The sequence below is a fragment of the Carassius gibelio genome, chromosome A15 (assembly GCF_023724105.1).
Source record: "Carassius gibelio isolate Cgi1373 ecotype wild population from Czech Republic chromosome A15, carGib1.2-hapl.c, whole genome shotgun sequence".
Lineage (NCBI taxonomy): Eukaryota > Metazoa > Chordata > Actinopteri > Cypriniformes > Cyprinidae > Carassius > Carassius gibelio.
Window position 1 is genome coordinate 4,251,552 of NC_068385.1, and position 23,046 is coordinate 4,274,597.

Consider the following 23,046-nt stretch of genomic DNA (forward strand, 5'->3'; position numbering starts at 1 on the left):
TGATATCTGTTCCCACATTTCTCAATGAGCCACTGGAGATTTTCATTCTCAATAAATTGTTGAGTGGTTGTATGATGATCTTCACAGGCGAACAGGACTATAGCGTGCCTCCACACTTCATGACCAAAACATTTCATGTTACCACATAGAATGTCTTTTTCATTTTCTTTAAACGGTGTGTCTACATTTAAGACCAGCAGTAGCACATGAGGTCCTGGAGGACATTTTGTCACACTCAGGATAATTTCCTGTTTGTACAGTTCAGGGTTTTCTTCAAAGGGTAAATTTCTCCACCAGCCCGGAGTATCAACCACAGTGATATCTTTGCCAGCTATTTCACTGTGTCTCTCCACACATTGCAGAGTTGTCTTCAAGTCAAATTCCTTTTTGCCCAGGATTGTGTTTCCTGCTGAACTTTTCTCTGCAAGTTTTGGACCCAAAAGGAGAATCCTCAGCACTGTAAAGAGAAAATCAAAGCAGAGATATGCAACTATGTTCTTTAATAAATTAACAGTCTTGATAAAACACCAAGCTGTTTATAGCATTTCTAGTAGGGCTACACAATTAATTGTTAAATAATGGCATTACAATAATGGCTGCCTTGAATAACTAAACATGTTAAATATAACATTCTATTTCGTTTTTCTCCCATTGCTTCAGTGGATTCTAGTTTCAGTTTTAGTTGAACTGAAATGAGTCACAGCGTAGAGATAATGTGACACAAGGATATAGTTTGTTTTTCATGCTGCTTAGAGGACATTCAGTCTTGATATGCTGATGCATAAAACAGTAATGAATACAGCATAATTAATAATATGATAAACATTGAGCAGCTCTTATTTTTAGAGTAAAGTACGTTCAAATATTTATCACACTAACCTGAGGAACTATGTGAACTGCTTGGATCCATGATCCCACTGAAATTCTTCTTCCAAAATTCTTCTTTAATGGGTAAATGTATGTTTCAGTCCTTTCAAATAACGCATGAACTGTAGATATACAGTTAATGGCACAAGTAGTGTTAAGAGATGTGTTTGCGTTGCCCAATATAACTTGTCTACAGAGAGCAGCTGAACTTTGTTCCTTTACTGTTGCTTTTTTATTGAGTCGTATATTTTACAACAGTCAAAAGAACAGTCAGATGTGTTGATCCCAACTGATCCATTCTGCAATGAGCCACAATCACATTTACTAAATGAATGAATGAGTTAAGTGTATAGATATATGGTACGCTAAAGGTGCACAAATAAAATGAGAAAGTGCAAAAATTGTCCTCAAAACTTAAAGCTGTGCTTCAAACTCATATGTTAAAGCCAGGGCTGTACTTTAACTTTTTCCCACATAGCACCAGTACTACAAAGGTTGAAATTTTTGTAGCCAGGCTAAACAGTTGTAGCACAAGTACAGTAGGCCTATAAAACGTCTGTTAGCATTTCTGAAAACAAACGCAATTAAAGGAATCCATCACTTAAACAGGCACCGATGTTCCACACAATACACCAAAAAATACAAGCAATCACAGACAGCAAGATACTACATATTTCTTCAAAAGCAGATCTTGGAGAAAATGTAATCGTCCACAATCAAAAATCGTCATCTCACACACCCATAACTACAAAGTAGCCTACCATATTTTTCTTACTATAAGTCGCACCTGAGTATAAGTCGCATCAGTCATACGTCATGATGAGGAAAAAAAAACATATATAAGTCCCACTGGACTATAAGTCACATTTATTTAGAACCAAGAGAAAACATTACCGTCTACAGCCGCGAGAGGGCGCTCTGTGTTTTCAGTGTAGACTACAGGAGCACTGAGCAGCATAGAGCGCCCTCTCGTGGCTGGAGACAGTTATGTTTTCTCTTGGTTCATGTCTCTTAGTTCATTTCTCTTGGTTCATGTCAAATAAATTTTTATAAATGAGTCGCACCTGACTATAAGTCACAGGACCAGCCAAACTATGAAAAAAAGTGCGACTTTATAGTCCGGAAAATATGGTACAATCAATCTCAGTATCTCACACACACACAAACAAGCACAATGGCGGAGGGTGAACTAACTCCAGGGCAGCCTAATTTATTAGGCTACTATGCCTTTTTGAGAACCAGACATGTGTGTCATGTAGGCAGATAAAATATGTCTAACGGTACTGAATTTGTGTTAAATAAATTATGTAGCCTACATAAATGACATTATCACTTTGATCTATCGCACTGTCCAAAAAACAAAACCATCGTTATAACCACAGAAGCTGTCTAGACTACAAAATGAATCCCTTACATTATATGTACATTTGCGCTTTGTTGTTTATGATGAGAGAATTCGCGGAATTCAGTCATTGAATGTAAAACCTGATGAGTTTCAGCGATGACTCAACTGAAAGCCGCTGACTGGCCATTGCTTTCTCAAACTCAACAGAATCGTGTGTGATTGGTTATAATGCACAACACTGTAAAAACACCTAAAATTAAATATGGTACAACATAAAACAAATCTTAATTGAATGACACAAAGAATAGTGACAGAGTGTTTTTTCTGTAACAAAAAATAAATTAAAATAGACGTAGCCTACTCCATCGATCCTCAGAACTTTTTTCTCATTCCTGTTCGTTTACAAACGAGTGACATAATTTTCCTCTTGCCCTGCATAACTCAATTTGATCTGAATAAAAATTACATGCATGCAGACATATATAGGCATAGGTTTACTGGCAATTCCACAGGATAATGACACACGGAGTGCAACATACCAGCAATAGGCTCACAGAGTTGTATTCACCTTGATTCCCGACGGAGGTGTTGCTTTGAACTTTCTGAAGTGCAGCATGATACAAGGATTTCCAAACGTCATCTAACAAATTTACATTTACTGCTTTACCTCTGTCAAAATTTAAAAAATACTATTTGCAACTGCTGTAGTGCGTCTGTCATTCATAAACAGTTGTTGATATAATGTCAGAATCTTTCCACAATTCATATAAATCTATGCTATTCATATTTTTAAACACTGCTGATTACATAATCTAAATAATTTAAATAACTAAGAGCTGAAGAGAAGGAATGCTGTATGTAATATTGTTATGTTTTGTCTGATGCTCCTTGATTTCACCACTAGGTGGTGGTGTTACTACTATTCCGGATTTCTTCACAATTGTTAATGATTCCTTTAAAGATCAAAGCTAAATGCTAAGTTGTACAGAAATTTTACAAACGTGATAATGAGAAACAAGTCACATGGTTTTCAAGACAATTGTATAATATTATGTTATATGTACAGTACAAAACATAAAGACAAGTAAAGACTAGTCTTACCGGTTTAGGTGAAGTGTGCAATTACTAAAGCTGTTTATGGTTAGAGCAGCCAATCACAGTGACACCATGTGTTCAGTCATATAATAGTCTAGTGAGCTTATTCAAAAACATAGATCCATATGCATGTAAAGCTGGATTTTCAAAATCTGAAATCATATTTTACTGAAGAACTGTATACAGTGCATGTCTGATAAATTACATATTTACATAAATGAAGCCATCAGTTTTTTAAAAAATAAAATGCTCAAAACAAAGTCAATAAAGATTGTTGATAGGATAATGATTACTGAACATAAGTGACCTCTATGTACAGTCTATGTACTCATGTACAGTCTATGTACTCTATGTACAGTTCTAAATGGGTAATACAAATGTATAAGCTAATTAAATGAAGGAAACAAGACAATGTTAGACTGCATGTGTATCTGAATCAAAATCCAGGCCTCAATCAAACTCAGGAATAGAGCTAAGAGACTCCACTCCAGAGCTCATTTTTGAACTTGACTCTTCAGGCGCTTCTTGGGATCTCTGAGAAACATGTGCTGAATCTATCCATGAGGAAGGACTCCGTCTTCCAGCAACTAAAAAAAAAAAAAAAAAAGAATTAATATCAGATTCAGACAAACCTTTTAAACATTGCACAATATACAAACAACTTAAGAACTTACAATTTAGTGGATCTTCCATACTCATTGATCTTCTAAAGGGTTCAGATATTGTTCTTTCAACCCAGTTTAAAGTATCTTCTTCCAGTCTAAAATGACATCCTCTATTTCTAGCCACCATCTGCTCGATCTTCTCCAGGAGTTCTGTGACCTGAGATCCATCACTACTGTTCTTAGTGTTGAGAACATGATACCTGTTCCCACATTTCTCAATGAGCCACTGGAGAGTGTCACCTTCACTTGCAATGAATAACTCTATGGGAGTTTCTCCTAGTTCCTCTCCAGCAGCAAAGAGAACCAATATATGATTCCAGATTCCTTCACCAAAAGGCTCCATGATTTTCATTAATGCACCTTTCTCTTCCTCTGCAAAGGAACAGTCAACACTAAAATGAAATAAAAATAAAATAAAAGACTAAAATGAAAGCATGTGTTCCAGAAGACTGTTCTGCTACACTTTTCAGAAGGTTGCGTTTAGCATCCTCAAGTCTTTTCCCAATAAGGAAATCTTTCTCAAAACCCGGTGTACAAACAACAGAGAGTTTCCTCCCGGCAACTTCCCCATTATTACTTAGATTCTCTTCGATTCTTCTGTCAAATAATTGACTTTCCAAAATTGTGTTCCCTGTTGAACTTATGCCGGAATGGTGAGGTCCAAGCAACACCAACCTCATTTCAAAAAGCTCAGCAGCTCCTTTAAAAAGTCAGAGAACAGACTGTAAATATTATCAGCAACTTCACATTAAAACAGTGTTTTCAATGTTTACTCACCTGATGTTGAATGTCTCAATTTATTTCTTTTTTGAACTTCAGCCTTCATCAGATTCAGTGGCGTAGCCACGGGTGTGCCAGGGTGTGCCTGTGCCACCCAGAGTGGCAACTAGCACACCTAAAAATAGATGCAGAATTATTTTTATAGTCTCAATAAAAATGTTTACTAAACTTGGGCTATTGTTGTTTACTTAAAAATTTTTTTTTTTAAAATAAATCCTTTCACGCGTAAGTTACGAATATTTTAACTGACCCCTTGTTTCCATGGCAACGAGTCATGATTGTCACGTGACACTGCAGCCACTAACAGATGTATCGGTATTCGTTTTATTTAGTTTTTCATTTTTTATTAAAATATATACACAAACTTGCTTACCATGTCAACTATATGATATTCCGATTCTTCGTTTAAAAACATTTATAAATTATCTTGATCTTTAACGAGATGAGCGCTGCAGTTCAGAGTCCTGTCAGCCGGATTTAACGTACAGCACTTGAATTCCCCAGTTTCTCCCGAAATACATGAAGAATAGAGTAAACTTTATTGTTCTGCTATGTCTGTCTGATATATGAATAAAACACGTCGGCAAATTACATTTGATTAGATAGTTTTTGCTGCTTCCATAGACATCAGTGTGTATTAAACGGCCAATGTATTGTTTTACTAGTGATTATGTATATTTAAATGTATGAAACCTAAAATAAACATTATGTGGTTGAAAACACTGCATATTAATTGTGATATATGACAAGCGCTGAGCGCGTCCGTCTCTGGCTCAGTGCCAGCCAACGCGCGAAAGCACTTTGAATCTGGCAGTTCTGTGATGCCTCTGAACATTCTAAATCATACTCTCAGGGGCACAGAAATAAGAATCCAATATATGGTGCAATAATGCTAAAAATGTTAAAATGTAATTTACATTTTAAATTATTTTTGTTAAAATATATCTGCCTACATTCGGAGTGCCAACCAATCAGCAAACAGCAGCTGACTGTGACCCCAGCAGTCTATGATATAAACAGATAATTTTGGATTGCACATTACTAGCTAGCAATATGTTGCAGAGCTCCTTTCTTGATTTTTTTAGCAAAAAACCTCAGCCGGACACAAGGCCTAACGTTACACCTGATGAGGATGTTTCTCCCTCCCTGGGCCCAACATCAACAGACAGTGTTGCCAGATTGTAAATGTCCAAGTATCGTACCAGAAGTTCAAAATTATCGTATTTGGAAGAAAATTATTACATTTAATAATTAACTACATTTTGACACGACCTGCAAATTACCACTAGGAGTATGGTTGGACGGAAGCAGTGTGACAAAAATACTATCCCATAATTTTGCACAGTAATCTGACAATAAATGTGGCACACCCAGGTTTTCAAATGCACACCCAGAGTCTCTATTGATGCCCTCTATAGTCTCTATAGATGCCCACTGAACGGTGTGTTCACTTCTCACTGCTGTGTGTGTGCACTCGGATGGGTTAAATCCAATCTCTGCTTGACTCAGCATCTTCTCTAAAACAGTGACTGAGAACCACAGGGGCATTCAAGTCACTTTGGTCGGTACATGCTGATTTAACTTTTCTATATAAAATTCAATGATTTTGTTTTTCTAACTTTACATCTACACAATAATAAATGAAGAATGTGCATTGTGTTTTTGCTGTTTTTATTCAATGTATGAAGGTGATGCAAACTAAATCATTATATATTCTATGGTAATTATACAATATTATTACACAGCTCTGTGGAATACTTGATTCTGATTGTTCAGTCGTGACATTCCGGGGTATGTTATCCCTAACCGGTAAAAGCTCATTTATTCATTTTTTTCTTACAGGGCCAATGCATATTAATAAACATTTCTGTCAATATGCCAGAGTTAGCCAGAAGGCTATTTTTTACCTGCAGTCCCTACACAGATGGTAATAGTCACCTTAAAAGAGAGTAAAATTACATATTTAAATAACAAAAAACAATTACAGTACATTTAGTAAAAAGTGTTATTAAGCTATGATGTACAACAGAAATACAACAGATCATCAATTAGACAATAGCAGGCTCATCCGGGTAAGAGCAGTTGGCACTGTACATTTGCTTGAACTATTATTTCTTGGAAGCGTATAAAATATTACAACTTGATTCAAAATGGTGTTTAATTATTTAATAATTTCCTCCTGGTATCATGGACTCGCTCTTGTTTAATTCAAACACAGCTGCTGCCATTTTACTACTGTATAAAGTATAAACTGACTATGCCACAACCATATTTAGGGAAGGTGGAGCCCTCCATAAATCTCAGTACTTGATTTTTGAACAGTAAATGTAGTTTGTCAAATATCACAATTTTTATTACCCCCCCCCCCCCCCCCCCAAAAAAAAAAAAGTCAATAAAAATCTACATCAGTAGAAAATATCTCTCCTTAAAATGTCAAGGAAGGCCGGGCCTGCTCTTATGCACCGCCTGCCACCGGTAAGAAACAAAAGAAAGCAGAAGACCCGCAGCATACACTGCAATCAAACAGCAACCTTTAAATCACCATTTCAGTGTCAAACTTCTAGGTAATATCACACAGCAGTGTCACGCCAACAATATCACCTACACCAGGGGAGGTTAAGTGTCGATTCAAGCACCGTCCTTTACAGAGCCACTACACTGCAACACACAAGAGGAGAGCAATATCATACAAAAATGACAAACAATATTTATCACATCGAACATCAAGCTCGAGAAAATCATTATCATTTATCATTAATTACTTTACCCACGTCATTCATCTTTGGAACACAATTTAAGATATTTTCGATGAAAATCGGAAGGCTTGAGACTGTCCCATTAACTGCCAAGTAAATAACACTGTCAAGGTCCAGAAATTTATAAAAAGCATCCTCAGAATAATCCATCTGCTATCAGTGGTTCAACTATAATGTTATGAAGCGACTAGAATACTTTTTGTATGCGAAGAAAAATGAACAAATAACAATTTTATTCAACAATTATTCAACAGCTTTGCCTCACTGATGTTACAGTTGACGGCTGCAGTTGGGGAAAATGAAAGAAAAAAACTGTAAAGTATTTAATATTGATTTAATATTGATATAGATGAAAGTTTAGTAATTGATGTTTTGTGCGCTTATTAGAACGAATTCAAGCAGGATAGATGTCAAGCCTATGAGCCTGTGCTTATATTTTCTCTAAACTGCACAGTCTAATACCATATTTTAGATTTGACACATTTAATGGGTGTGCAGTATTATTTACATAATGTGAATTATGTGAAATTGTGGTTTACTTTGCATCGGAGCATTAAATGTAGTAGCCTATTTAAGTGAGCTAAGCTACATGGATTACATGCATTTACAGCGATATCGTTGACTTGCAAATGAATGTATAGACACTATTTAAACTTGTTGTAGAAAAATTTATATTTTACTCTTACTTATTTACTTTCTTAGACATTTAGTGGGTTTTCATATATTTTTGTTTTTCCTTTTGATTCAACTTGTGTTTCTCTCTCAGTATGTATGTTTGTCACCTGAAATGCAACGAAGACATCACACAGTAAAACAAAGAGCCTTTGAAGTCTTTAGTGCAGGTAATTTACTCAGGAAAGATCAGAGGGGTTATCCATAAATAAAGACCTTTGACCTCACGGGTGTGAAGATAATAAAAGCCCAGGGGGTTAGGAGGACCATTGTGTTTTCTGAAAGAGTTAGTTTTGGTTTACAGGGCTAAGTGGAAATTTACAGAGAAGGAGCCTTGTAAGAAGTGGGGGTGATAACAGTATAATAAGGCTGTCTGTTTTCAGTGTGATTCAGGTCTGTTGTGTTTCAGGGTAGCTGCTGAAACAGTGAACGCACCTCTTTAAGGAAAATAAACTTCTTTCCTTAAATATAATTTGATTCCTTGTCTCTTACACTGAGATGCTATTTGTTTGTAATTGTTTTTGCCACAACAATTTGGTGTCAGAAGTGGGATCTCACAGTGGTTTCTTCTGGTCCTGAGCGGATTTGACGAAGTGATCATCTCAGAGCACCAGGCTCTGGTCTTACCTCGAAAATTGAGAGAGAAGAGCAAAAACTGCTTTCAGGGCCAGAAGTGACTCAGATGAGATCAGAAAGAACCCGGTGGCAGTAAAAGCATCTCAGGTAAGAGACTGTAAATTGTTTATTTTGAGTGGTGTAATTCGACATGACTGTGTGTGAACCATAGTGGCTGACCATCGCTTTGGTGCAAGCAAAGAAGGTTTTCAAGAGGCAAATTGTAACATGGGGCAGAGGTTTTCAAGAGGCAAATTTTATGCAGAAAACTAGAAGCTTTAATTAAATTTTAATGCCGAAAACTAGCTTGTAGGTGGACGGAAGAGCCACAGCGAGCAGAGAACGTTTTCAAGAGGCAAATTGTAACATGGTGCAGAGGTTTTCAAGAGGCAAATTGTAAAATTTTATGCCGAAAACTAGAAGCTTTAATCAATTTTATGCCGAAAACTAGAAGCTTTAATCAATTTTATGCCGAAAACTAGCTTGTAGGTGGACGGAAGAGCCACAGCTGATTAGGTGAACTAGAATCATTCAATCGAGTGAAGATTTTGAGTAAGCTTAATTTACAGAGCATTTTTGCTAACCTTGCCGATTTGAGGTGACAAAATCGGATCTGTTGAAGACGTTTAACAGATTATAGACGTGCGTCAAAGGAAATCCAGAAGAGATTGAAGTCAGCCAACATGGGGTCACCAAACAGTAAGCTAGCAAAATTTTTATACACCAGTTTTTGGTCAAATAGAAAAAGAATTATGGGCATAAGTGTACACAGAAAAGCTGATCAAATATAATGAATTCCCTGAAGAAGGGACATTAAGTAAAGTAAGACTGAATGTGTTGAGAGAGGCAGTTGAAAAAAAAAAAAAAAAGAAAAAAGAAAGAAAAAAAGAAAGAAACAGAATGGTTGTTGTATGTGTTCGTCACGTGTGTAAAGGATGTACTCAGACTATAGGTTCTTGGTTAAAAATAGGCTGAAAGTTGATAACGTAAGCAAATGCAGAAAGAATTGGCATGTATGGGTGAAATGAAAAAGATAGAAGAGAATGTGTGTGAGAAAACAGCTCCACCGGAGCAAAATGCTACTAATGAAAAGTGTGTTTGTGTTTTCCAATATGCACCCGAGATCGGGTCAGCACCGCCGGCTTATAAACATCGCTACCCTGTGGCAGACCTGACAGCCCTGAAACTGGACCATGATCTCAACTGCTCTCCGTTCCAAAGACCAGCAACAAATTCAGCAGGAGTTGCAGCGATAAGAGCACGAGGAGCGGCAGATGTAGCAGTGCACATGACGAAGAAAAGGACGTCTTCGGAAACGCGTCTGAAACTGTTTCCAGCACAACTGATTCAGAAAGGCCAAGCACCAGCAGGCCGAGAGTGAAAAGTGGACAGATCAGCGTCACAGCTCCGAAAGACACAGCGCCAAAAACATAAGAGCTCTGATGGTCAAAGTTGCGGGTCCAGATGGGCCAAATTTTTTTTGTTTGTTTGTTTGTTTGTTTGTTTTGTTTTTAGAGCTTGGACAATGATATGAGAGACCTGATGGCACATCTCATGTTACCAGATCCGCAGGATGCGAGCGAAAGGTTTGCGAAAGAACAGCTTTTACTGTGCCAAGAGTTCAGCCCGACTTCAGAAGAACTGAGACGGATGCTGGGTGTGAAAATGGGTCCAGCGAACTGGCATAAGGTGAACAGAAAAAGGGCAACAACGGACGTGAGACGTGTGCACACAGACTGGGACCATGCAAGCAACAAACCATACAGGAAAGAAGTGGAAAATTTCACTAACGCAGTAAGCGCAGAATTTCCTCCACGTGTTGACACTGAAAAGATTAAAAAGAAGGAGAGCAGGACGGAGATGGTCCAGTTCGAGGAGGTCAGTGGCTGACTACGAGAAAGGGAAGTGAACATTTATTTCTAACACGCAAAACACAAACACATACACTGATTTACTGTCTGCTATCTGCAATGAAGAATCTGCTTGCAAATCTTTGTGTGTTTGGAAAAATGTTGTGAATGATGAAAGTTTGAGCAGTGTTTCTGAAGAATGTTTAAAACTGTACAAAACCACAGGGTTTTCTCTCAATGCCAAGATATCCAATAATAGTAGAGGGAGTAATAATTAACTTTTAAGTCGATTCCGGAGAGTGCCAGAGCACTTTACGACCATGTGACTTGCCATGTGTGCCGAAAATGACAGGAAAAGTGTATGAAAGCACTTCGCCTTCAGGCCATTTGATCCATCATCTAATGGCCAGAGATTTAATGTGTGAATTAAATTTGACTCTCCGTGCTGATTCCTATGGCCTTAGCATTGAGGAAGCACCACAAAAAAACATGTTCTAAATTTGATCCGCAGTGGGCTTACGAATGGTAGATAAAAGAAGTTGATTGGGCAGAGATGATTTTGAAATTGGCTAAAGTTTGAACAACACCAATCAACACAGAGTTTATGAAGCCTGATAAAATGCATTGCACGTCACATGTCGTAGTTGAGTGAGACTCAGAGTATGAAGAAACTTGGTTTAATGGGGTGGAGAATGAAAGTGTGAAATTTGACAAGATTTTCTGGACAGAGAATGTGTGTGTGTGTGATTTCTGTGAGTTTGAATGAACAATAATTGCAGTGTTATTTAATGACAGAAGAGACTGTTACCCACCTATTTGTGTCGAATGTCATAAAGCAGCAGTGGAAAGATTTAGGGCTTTTTTGTGAAAAAGTGCCTACAGGCCACAGATTGGGTTGAAGTTGATAAAGACATAGCACAGAGCAAAAGTGTTGGAGCATTTAAATCAAACTGTGATTTTGATGTGCAGGTTTTGAGAACTGTTCTTTTGTGAAGAATGATGTGTGTGTAAAAAAAAAAAAATAAATAAATAAAAATTGGGGTGGGGGCTATTTCTGCTTCAGATGTTTATATTTCTTTGGCAGAAATACCATCAAAATTGTGGGCAGAGCGATGATTTATTAATCTGTGCCAAAGATAAAACTATCTGCATTGCCGACACTGTGACTCTCCTGAAGCATCTTGAGCAGGGGGGACACAAGGTTAGTCTTTTAAAGCTGCAGTTTGTGAAACAGGAAGTAACCTTCCTGGGACATGTGATCAAACCAAATAGCAAAGCAATGTCTGAGAAATGAGTGCGGGCCATAAAAAGGTCCCAAAACCAGTTACAAAGAAACTGATGCTGTCATTCTTGAGGATGTGTGCTTACTGCAGAACATTCATCCCTAATTATGCCATTTTTGAGCAGCCTTTACAAGCCCTAACGACAGGGAAAAGGCTGAAGTCAGGTGACAGACTTGTCTGGACAAGCAAGGCTGAGGAAGCATAACATGAAAGTGCCATTTGCTATGGCTCCAACGTTAGGCCTTCCTATCATAAACTGCCCGCTTGTACAGATGGTTGATGAAAAGAATGGTTTTATGTCTTCTGTTCTCTTGCAGACTCATGGTGACAGACTGCGACCTGTGGCCTATTTTTCAACTAAACTTGATGCTGTAGCTGCAGGACTTCCACACTGCCTGAGAGCAGTGGCAGCGGCCGAGCTGGCTGTGATGGCCTCGAGAGAATTTAAGCTACTCTGATTTGACTTTAATGGTTCCACACGCAGTATCCATGATTTTGCAAGAGCAGAGAACATCACATTTGTCTACAGCCCGATGGCTGAGGTATCATACGATTTTGTTGGACATGCCAAACATAACTGTAAAACGATGCACAACTTTGAATCCTGCCACCCTTCTGCCCACACAGGAGGATGGTGAGGAACATCACTGTTGTCTGTCAGCACTCGAGCAGGTGTGCACACCACGTCCAGACCTTTAAGAAATACCGCTTGATAATTGTGACAATGTCCTCTTTGTGGATGGGTCTGCCTCGAAAGATCCACAAACAGGGCAGAATAAAGTGGGTTATGCTGTAACGACTGAATTTGAAACTCTGAAATCTGACAAATTACCACCACACTATTCTGCGCAGGCAGCAGAACTGGTTGCATTGACCGAAGTGTGTAAACTGACAGCAGATAAATGCGTGACGATATACACAGACTAGCGATACACTTTTGGGGTCACGCATGACTTTAGTGCTATGTGGAAGCACAGAAAATTATTGAAATTGGAAGGGAGGCCGATACTAAACGCGTCTCTGGTATCGGACCTGCCCGAGGCTATTCTATTGCCAGACAAAATTGCGATTTTTAAGTGCGCAGCGCATACTAATGATAAAAGTTTCACCTCAACAGGAAATGCTAGAGCTGATATGGCTGAGGATCAGAATGAAGATAACAGTAAAAGAGCCACTTGCGCACAAGTTGACATTAATCTTTACATTTCTCCTTGTTTACAGAGCATGCAGTCTTTTTCCACAGGAGCTGAGAAAAAACAACTGGAAGGCATCAGGCTGTTTATAGCATGTGGAGATCCGTTGTTGGAACGCCCTGTTTTTCCAAACATTTTTTTTATTTTTTTTTAAACATTATGCTAAGTTGACACATGGGTTAGACCATGTATCAAAAGGGGGAATGATTGCACAGATGAAAGAATTGTGGTTTACCAAGGGCTTTCTCGATATTCACTGATACTTAAAAAAAAAGTCAAAACAAATTTGAGGACATTCTAAATTCTCTTTGGTAGACCACCATTCATGGGAATAGAAGGGGGAAAAAACCCAGGGTTCCATCAACGGATGTGTCTGAAAACGAAATGTTGAATTACTGCAAAGAAATGTCTTGTCTGTTATCCAACAGTTGTGTGCAGGTGAAAGCTGCCCAGAGGAGGTTGCTGAGGTGTTTCTGCATAAGATCAGGCCGTGGGATTACGTGGTAATTCGTGACCTGAGGAGGAAGAACTGGAGGGCGAAACGGTGGCGAGGGCCATTCCAAGTTTTGCTGAGAACACACACGGCAGTGAAGGTCAGGGAGAGAGCTTCGTGTGTGCACGCCAGCCACTGCAGGAGAGTTCGCCCAAATCGGAAGGGCAACAGGAGGAGGAGCCTCAGCAACAACAAGTTCAACAATAAGCCTCAAGATTGAGCCCAAACACCAAGTGCAAGAGCAAGGTCACTCAAGAGGAGTGATAAGGCCGGTGAGCAGAGTAAAGCCATCTGTACAGCCACAACCAGAGACACTGCAAAGAGCTGCAATCATTAGACAAGATGGATCGCTCAAGACCGTGGCACCCATTCAGACTGCCAGGAATGTGTGGACTTTGTAAGACTACATTCATTTTTACTTTGCAACATAATTGAACCCATGAGAGAGGCTGTAAGAGAACCCGAGCGGACTGACAACCTGTGGGCCGGGTGGGTTTATGTCTTTGTGGGGAGGATGGATGTACTGGATAATTCAAACTGTTCTGCCAATTGTAGTGATAGGAATTCTGATCATGTTTTGCTTGCAATGAATTATGAGATGTATTTCCAGCTTAGTACAGAGATAAGTCAGAGCTAGGACACCCATACAAGCAGTAAAACTGACCACTTATCCAATAGATAGTGAACACAAATGTGATGATTATGAGAGTGACGAGAGTGATGACATTTACACAGAAATGTGAAGATTGATCAGGTATATGAAAGTCAGACTTGAGGAGTATAACTGTGATGAAATGACTTGAAACAATTATAATAATTTACGTTTTCGATTATTATAATCATGTATGAGTTTGCATAGAATTAAAAAAAAAGCTATTTTTTTTTTTAAGTTGTTTTAATCAAAACTAATGTTAATCAATCCAAATCGTTTATCAGAGAATGATAAAGAGGAGGAATTGTTGTAGAAAAATTTATATTTTACTCTTACTTATTTACTTTCTTAGACATTTAGTGGGTTTTCATATATTTTTGTTTTTCCTTTTGATTCAACTTGTGTTTCTCTCTCAGTATGTATGTTTGTCACCTGAAATGCAACGAAGACATCACACAGTAAAACAAAGAGCCTTTGAAGTCTTTAGTGCAGGTAATTTACTCAGGAAAGATCAGAGGGGTTATCCATAAATAAAGACCTTTGACCTCACGGGTGTGAAGATAATAAAAGCCCAGGGGGTTAGGAGGACCATTGTGTTTTCTGAAAGAGTTAGTTTTGGTTTACAGGGCTAAGTGGAAATTTACAGAGAAGGAGCCTTGTAAGAAGTGGGGGTGATAACAGTATAATAAGGCTGTCTGTTTTCAGTGTGATTCAGGTCTGTTGTGTTTCAGGGTAGCTGCTGAAACAGTGAACGCACCTCTTTAAGGAAAATAAACTTCTTTCCTTAAATATAATTTGATTCCTTGTCTCTTACACTGAGATGCTATTTGTTTGTAATTGTTTTTGCCACAACAACTGAACTGAGATGATGACATCATTCAATGATGAACTGCCTTTAACTGTCATTTGGCATTATTGAAACACTGCTTTGACTGTCCTTTTTGTTTAAAGTGCTATATAAATAAAGGTGACTTGACTTGATTTGACTGTACAGCAATTTTCACAGTCGTGATAATAAAAAAGAAAACGTTTAGTCACATGGTTTTCAACACAATTTAATACTGTTAATATTGCTATGTTACATGTACAGTATAAAACATAAAGTAAAGACCAGTGTTACTTGCCTTCCCAGCTAGGTGTGCAATTACAAAAGCTGTTTATCGTTAGAGCAGCCAATCACAGTGACACCATGTGTTCAGTCATATATTATTATTATTATTATTATTATTACTCTTTGTTTCAGACTCATGGTCCATATGAAAAGAAGAAAGAATGAAGAGGAAAATACACACAGAGAATTTAAAAGACATACAAGCTTGCATTCCAATGCTACCGCAAACTGGAAAAATACCTTGTATCACTTAATGTAACATCATTTAAGACCATTATGATACCATTTTTTTTTCTTTCAATTATACATCCACTTCCTTAAGACAGCATGCAAAGTAGGTACATTATTAGATACAAACAATTGGCTTGCACTTGTCCACCTTGGATGTTTAAGCAAAATTCTTAGCGCATCATTAAATGCCTCCTGGAGTTTTTGCATATTAGCTTTAGCATACCTACACCACAAGTGAGCTGTATAAAAAGAAGTACAGAATGCCCTAAATAGAGCTATTTTAATAGCATCAGTACACATATAAAATTTACGAGCCAGCATATTCGCTTGCCCATATAACCTACAGCACTGGCGCTTCACATCATCGTCATCATTTAAATCATTTCTAATGATGTGACCCAAGTATTTAACTTTATTTACCACATTCAATACTTGGTCATCTATATAAAAAGAAGGAAAATGTTGCTTAAGGTCCTCTTTGGTTTTAATAATCATAATCACACTCTTTTTAATGAATATATGCATAAATCAGTGCCATGCTTACTTTTAAAACCAAATTGATTATCCGTGATTGTTAGCTACTCCTTAAAGGGGGGGTTGGGGGGGGGGTGAAATGCTCATTTTCACTCAATCTCCTGTTAATCTTGAGTACCTATAGAGTAGTACTGCATCCTTCATATCTCCAAAAAGTCTTTAGTTTTATTATATTTATAAGAGAAAAATAGTCTGTGCCGATTTTTTCCGGAAAAACACGAGCCGCTGGAGGCGTGACGTGTGGGCAGAGCTAAAGAATCACGAGTGCGAGTAAGCTTTTGCGTTGAGAGCGTTTGGAAGTTGTGACATTACCGTGAGGAAAAAAAACCATCATCCAAAACAAACCATGGCTAACAGTCAGATTCAGCCGTTTATTTGTGATCCAGAATCAGATCCCGAGGCTGAAACTGAACGAGAGCAGCAGCAGCAACGACTACAACAGCGTCTCTATGTGGTATGTATTGAAACTGTATATATTTGCTTATGTAACCCCTCCCTCCCAGGTCCTTTCTGGCTCGAACCCGGGTCTCCTTGATGTGCTTACGCGTTGATAGCTAAGTTAACAACACAGAGATATTTGAAGCAGTTTTACTCACCGCCTGCGGTTCCAACACACGATCGTCTGTCTGTTTTCAGTGTGATTCAGGTCTGTTGTGTTTCAGGGTAGCTGCTGAAACAGTGAACGCACCTCTTTAAGGAAAATAAACTTCTTTCCTTAAATATAATTTGTGCAGGGTTGTCTTGCCCTCGCAACCAAAAACACACTTCTTTTGTGACATTTCGCTCTAGCTCTGATCAGTGAATGTCTCGTCTCTGCCATAGACAGTAAAAGAATGTCTCGTCTCTGCTCTGCTATACGGGATCGCGCGCTCTTCCGGGAGAAGTGCCCTTAGGACCCATATAAGGAAATTCCGCTCCATTTAACGTCACACAGACCCATACTCGAAAAAAACATTCTGAAATTTGTGACAAACCGGAAGAGGTATTTTTGGAACAAAAATACTCCTTCAAACATACAACTTAATTTTAGAAACTTTGTCCATGTTTAGCATGGGAATCCAACTCTTTAACAGTGTAAAAAACTCAGTATGCATGAAATAGCATTTCACCCCCCCTTTAAGCCTATCCATAAGGATTTGCTCAAATACTTTAGAAATCACACTTGCCAGTGCAATTGGCCTATAGTTTTCTGTACCAGTTATTTTACCTGTTTTATCTTTAATTACCTGTACCAGTAAAACTGACACCATGGAATCAGGTAACACACCATGGAATAAAAATCCTGTAAAGCATAAAGCAAGTAACACTGAGATCCTTGGACTAGCATGCTTCAAATGTTCAGAAGTTATGCGATCTGGACCACAAGCTTTATTCTCAGCCAGTTTCTCAATTGTGTACTTGACCTCATCAATTGTAATTATCATACCTTCATCATTCGCCACATGACCAACTTTAAATTCTTTCCTCTCAACACAATTAAAAATATCTCTTAATTAACAATATTCCCCGCCCCAACAACCCCATCAATACTAGTTGGAAGTGGTATTTTACTATTATTGATAGTCTTGACTTCTTGCCAAAATTCATATACATTATTTTGCTGAAAGTTCTTGGCCATTGAGTTTGCCCTTATGGACATCTCGTTCCTTTTTATATACCGTACAGCATATTTAAATTTAGCATTTGCCAACTTCTTTTCCTCAAATTCTGGGCCATACCTAGCCTTACCCATTAAGACCCAGTTTTTAAATGCTGCTCTGGCCCGCAAATGCAGTTCATAGACATATTCATTCCATCCAGCCCTTAAATTATAATTTTTAACCCTTTTTGACAAGAAGGTCTACTAGCATTATCCAAACAATCCATCATTTCATCATACATCAGACATAGATCATACTTATGCTTAGGATTCTTACAATCTGTGTTATCACACATAATTGTCTCAGTTGGTACTCCCACATTACTCAACCACTTCTCTGTCATTAGTTTATATCCCAGAAGATCATTTACTGTGAGTCTTACCCAATCTAATCTTCCATGTTTTTCCAAATTTTCACAAATAGTCATCCCATCACAACTTTCAATATTTAACATAACTGAGATTGGTATGTGGTCTGTTGTGGCCAGGTCATGCAATATTTCAACTTTATCTAAGGAATCATGTGCATCTGCTGTACATATACAATGTATATATAATAGTCTGGTGAGATTATTCAAAAACATAAGTCCATACACCCATTTAAAGTTGGATTTTCAAAATCTGAAATCATATTTTAATGAAGAACTGTATACAGTGCATGCATGATAAATGACATATTCATAAAAATGAAGTCATTAGTTTAGAAAAAAATGCTCAAAACATAAAGTGAAAAAAGATTTGATTGTTGATAAGTTACCGATTACTGAACATAAGTGACCTTTTCTTCCCCTTCTCTGTTCTCTATGTACAGATCTCAACAGGTAATAAAAATGTATAAGCTAATTAAATGAAGGAAACAAGGCAATGTTAGACTGCATGTGTATCTGAATCAGAATCCAGGCCTCAATCAAACTCAGGAATAGAGCTAAGAGACTCCACTCCAGAGCTCATTTTTGAACTTGACTCTTCAGGTGCTTCTTGGGATCTCTGGGACACCTGTGCTGAACCTATCCCTGAGGAAAAACTGTGTCTTCCAGAAACTAAAAAAAAAAAAAAAGGAATTAATATCAAAATCAGACAAGCCTTTTAAATATTATACTATATATATATATATATATATATATATATATATATATATATATATATATATATATATATATATATATATATATATATATATATATACTGCCTATATAAAACTTAAGAACATCTTACAACTCATTGGATCATCCATGCTCTGTGATCTTCTAATGGGTGCAGTTATTGTTCTTTCAACCCAGTTTAAAGTATCTTCATCTAGTCTAAAATGACATCCTCTATTTCCTGCCACCATCTCCTCGATCTTCTCCAGGAGTTCTGTGACCTGAGATCCATCACTCCAGTTCTTAGTGTTGAGAACATGATACCTGTTCCCACATTTCTCAATGAGCCACTGGAGAGTGTCACCTTCACTTGCAATGAATAACTCTATGGGAGTTTCTCCTAGTTCATCTCCAACAGCAAAGAGAACCAATATATGATTCCAGATTCCTTCACCAAAAGGCTCCATGATTTTCATTAATGCACCTTTCTCTTCCTCTGCAAAGGAACAGTCAACACTCTGGACTAAAATGAAAGCATGTGGTCCAGAAGACTGCTCTGCTAGACTTTTCAGAAGGTTGCGTTTAGCATCCTCAAGTCTTTTCCCAATAAGGAAATCTTTCTCAAAACCCGGTGTACAAACAACAGAGAGTTTCCTCCCGGCAACTTCCCCATTATTACTTAGATTCTCTTCAATTCTTCTGTGAAATACTTGACTTCCCAAAATTGTGTTCCCTGTTGAACTTATGCCGGAATGGTGAGGTCCAAGCAACACCAACCTCATTTCAAAAAGCTCAGCAGCTCCTTTAAAAAGTCAGAGAACAGACTGTAAATATTATCAGCAACTTCACATTAAAACAGTGTTTTCAATGTTTACTCACCTGATGTTGAATGTCTCAATTCGTTTCTTTTTTTAACTTCAGCCTTCATCTGTTTTGCTAATTTCTCAACTTTCATCCTTTTGGACTGTACCTCTTCCAAATTCTTTTGCTGTATTTTAAAACAGCATCCTCTGTTTCCTTCAACCATCTCTTCTATCTTTTCAAACAGCTCTGTCACTTGATTGCCATCATCTGTGTTTCTGTTGTTGAAGACATGATACCTATTCCCGCATTTGTCTATTATCCACTGAAGAGCTTCTCCTTCACTCTCAATGAACAGCTCAATGCTTGTGTCTCGCAACCAGTCACCAAAGGTAAAGAGAACAATCATGTGGTCCCAGACATTGAGACCAAGAAGAGCAACATGTTCCTCTACTGCCTTTCTGTAAACTTCAGTGAAAGAAACGTCCACTCTTATGACAAGCAGAAAGGCATGTGGTCCTGGAGGACAGTGAGATGAACACAACACAATCTCATCTTTAAATAGTCTGGGGGTGTACTTTGAGTGATAATTTCTTCTTCGGCCTGGAGTGTCGACCATAGTGATGTGTCTTCCTGCAACATTTCCTTCTTGTACTCCAGATGTTAGTGATCTTTTGGAATCAAATACAGATTTTCCCAGGATGGTGTTTCCTGCTGAACTCTTCCCAGATCCATTATAACCCAGCAGCACCATCCTCAGCTCTGAGAGGGGATGCTTATTTTCTGCAGGCAGACATAAATATTTTATTATGGTAGGTCTTCAAACTCATTTTTTTAATTACCTCCAGTAATATAAAGATACCTCTGTTGAGAAGGTAGATTGTTGTGTTATAAAATAGAACAGGCTATATAATTAGAGGTTAAAGTCCCTTAAAGTCAAATTAGTCAAACGAGATGGATGACTAAGTAATGTTTTCAAGCAGTCTATGCAGGCGTCTAAGCAAAGCAGCTATTTACTTAAACATGGAAAGACAGAAATCTCTAAAAATGTTGGTCAAGATTATATTTCAATAATATTCAGAGGTGTAAAGTACTTGAGTAATTTTACTTGATTACTGTACTTAAGTATTATTTTTGGGGATTTTTACTTTACTTGAGTACAATTAAAAATCAATACTTTTACTTTTACTTAATTACATTTTTTTAGAAAAAAAGTACTTTTTACTCCTTACAATTTTATTTACAGTCAAAAAGTACTTATTTTTTGGAGATCACTTCATTCTATTTTCCCTTGCTATTACCAAACCAATTGAATTGCGCTGATGCCCAGTTTAATTTAAATGTTATTTATTCTGCCTATGAAAATCGTTTTCACATTATATGAAATTGGTCAGACATGTTCATTGGTCCTTTGGAAGTGACGTCATGTCACATCTATTACCACAATGCACAGCACCTTGACCTGGAAATTAGAGAAATTATAACAGTCAATCAGTGGAAGAAAATGGAGGAAGTATGTGATTCATCAGCAGCTGCGAGCAGCACAGTCCAAAATCAGCCACAGGATCAAGAGCACCCGTGGCCGTATCTTCGCGAATTCTTTTCTTTTAGTGGTGTAAATAAAGATTCATTCAAGATGAAATGTGTCCTCTGTCTCCCGCTTAATAAAGAAATATCGGCCTTCAAAAGTTCGCCATCAAACCTAAGGAAGCATATTGAGGTAAGTACATTAAGTATTTTGTTTTACTGATAGTTTTTTTTTTTTTTTTTTTTGGGTGTGCATGTTTTGACGTTGATAGCGCGCCTTTTATATGTGTAGTAGGCCTATTTTCACTAATGCATGCGATTGACAATATAAGGCTCACGTAATAAAATGCTAAAATGCATTTGTAATTGTCTGTAAATTATTTGCTATGGTAACGTTAGGTCCACGGGAAATTTGGCGCCTATTGCAGCTTTGAATAATCATTATCATTCCGTGCTCTCATTGTGTTTGAATTCATGCAAAACACAAGAAAACCAAGCGAGAAATTTTTATTTTTAATAATTACCAAACATGTTGTATTGTCAAAACGGTAACACTTTACAATGAGGTTGATTAGTTCATGTATTAACTAACATTAAATAACCATGAGCAATACATTTGTTACTGTATCTGTTAATCTTTGTTAACGTTAGTTAGAAATACAGATGTTCATTGTTTGTTCATGTTAGTTCAGAGTGCAGTAACTAATGTTAACAAGATATAAAGTATTAGTAAATGTTGAAATTAACATGTATACGTGCAGTTCATTATTAGTTAATGTTAACTAATGTAATTAACTAACGAACCTTATTGTAAAAGTGTTACCATCAAAACTAATTTAATGAAATCAATTCACCCTGTCATGTCAGCCTTACAGTCCTGTGTTTTTGTCAATATAATCAGAAATAAAATTAATGTTTGATTGTCACTAAATGCTACTGTATTTCTAAAATCAACAAGTATTTAACATTATAAAGTGTGCAATTGGCTGCAAATGTCAGTTTTATTAAAGGGTTAGTTCACCCAAAAATGAAAATAATGTCATTAATGACTCGCCCTCATGTCGTTCCAAGCCCGTAAGACCTCCGTTCATCTTCAGAACACAGTTTAAGATATTTTAGATTTAGTCCGAGAGCTTTCTGTGCCTCCATTGAGAATGTATGTACGGTATACTGTCCATGTCCAGAAAGGTAATAAAAACATCATCAAAGTAGTAGTACATGGACTACTTTGATGTTTTTATTACCTTTCTGGACATGGACAGTATACCGTACATATTAAGTGGAGGGACAGAAAGCTCTCGGACTAAATCTAAAATATCTTAAACTGTGTTCCGAAGATGAACGGAGGTGTTACGGGCTTGGAACGACATGAGGGTGAGTCATTAATGACATCTTTTCATTTTTGGGTGAACTAACCCTTTAATGCTGTAATCAGAGAGTGTATGTGTAATTGTTACATTTATTGCATACAATATAAATATTTATTTGTTGTTTTTACAGAGAATGCACCCAAATTACCTCAAAAACTACTCTAAATTGACAGCACAGAAGAGAAAGAACGGGACCTCCACCCATGCTTCCAGCAGTAAGCAACTGAAAGTTGACTCAGTTTTCCCAGTCAAACATGTGTCTCCAGTCACTGTGAACAAAGCTATATTAAGGTACATCATTCAAGGACTTCATCCTTTCAGCACTGTTGATCTGCCATCATTTAAAGAGCTGATTAGTACACTGCAGCCTGGCATTTCTGTCATTACAAGGCCTACTTTACGCTCCAAGATAGCTGAAGCTGCTCTGATCATGAAACAGAAAGTGACTGCTGCCATGAGTGAAGTTGAATGGATTGCAACCACAA

At 37.5% G+C, this 23,046-nt stretch overlaps 1 protein-coding gene across 1 annotated transcript in view; it reads right to left on the reverse strand.

Annotated features, from left to right (window-relative positions):
• The window catches only part of LOC128028832 (uncharacterized), a 45,182-nt gene that overhangs the window by 5,397 nt on the left and 16,739 nt on the right, over positions 1 to 23,046 (reverse strand).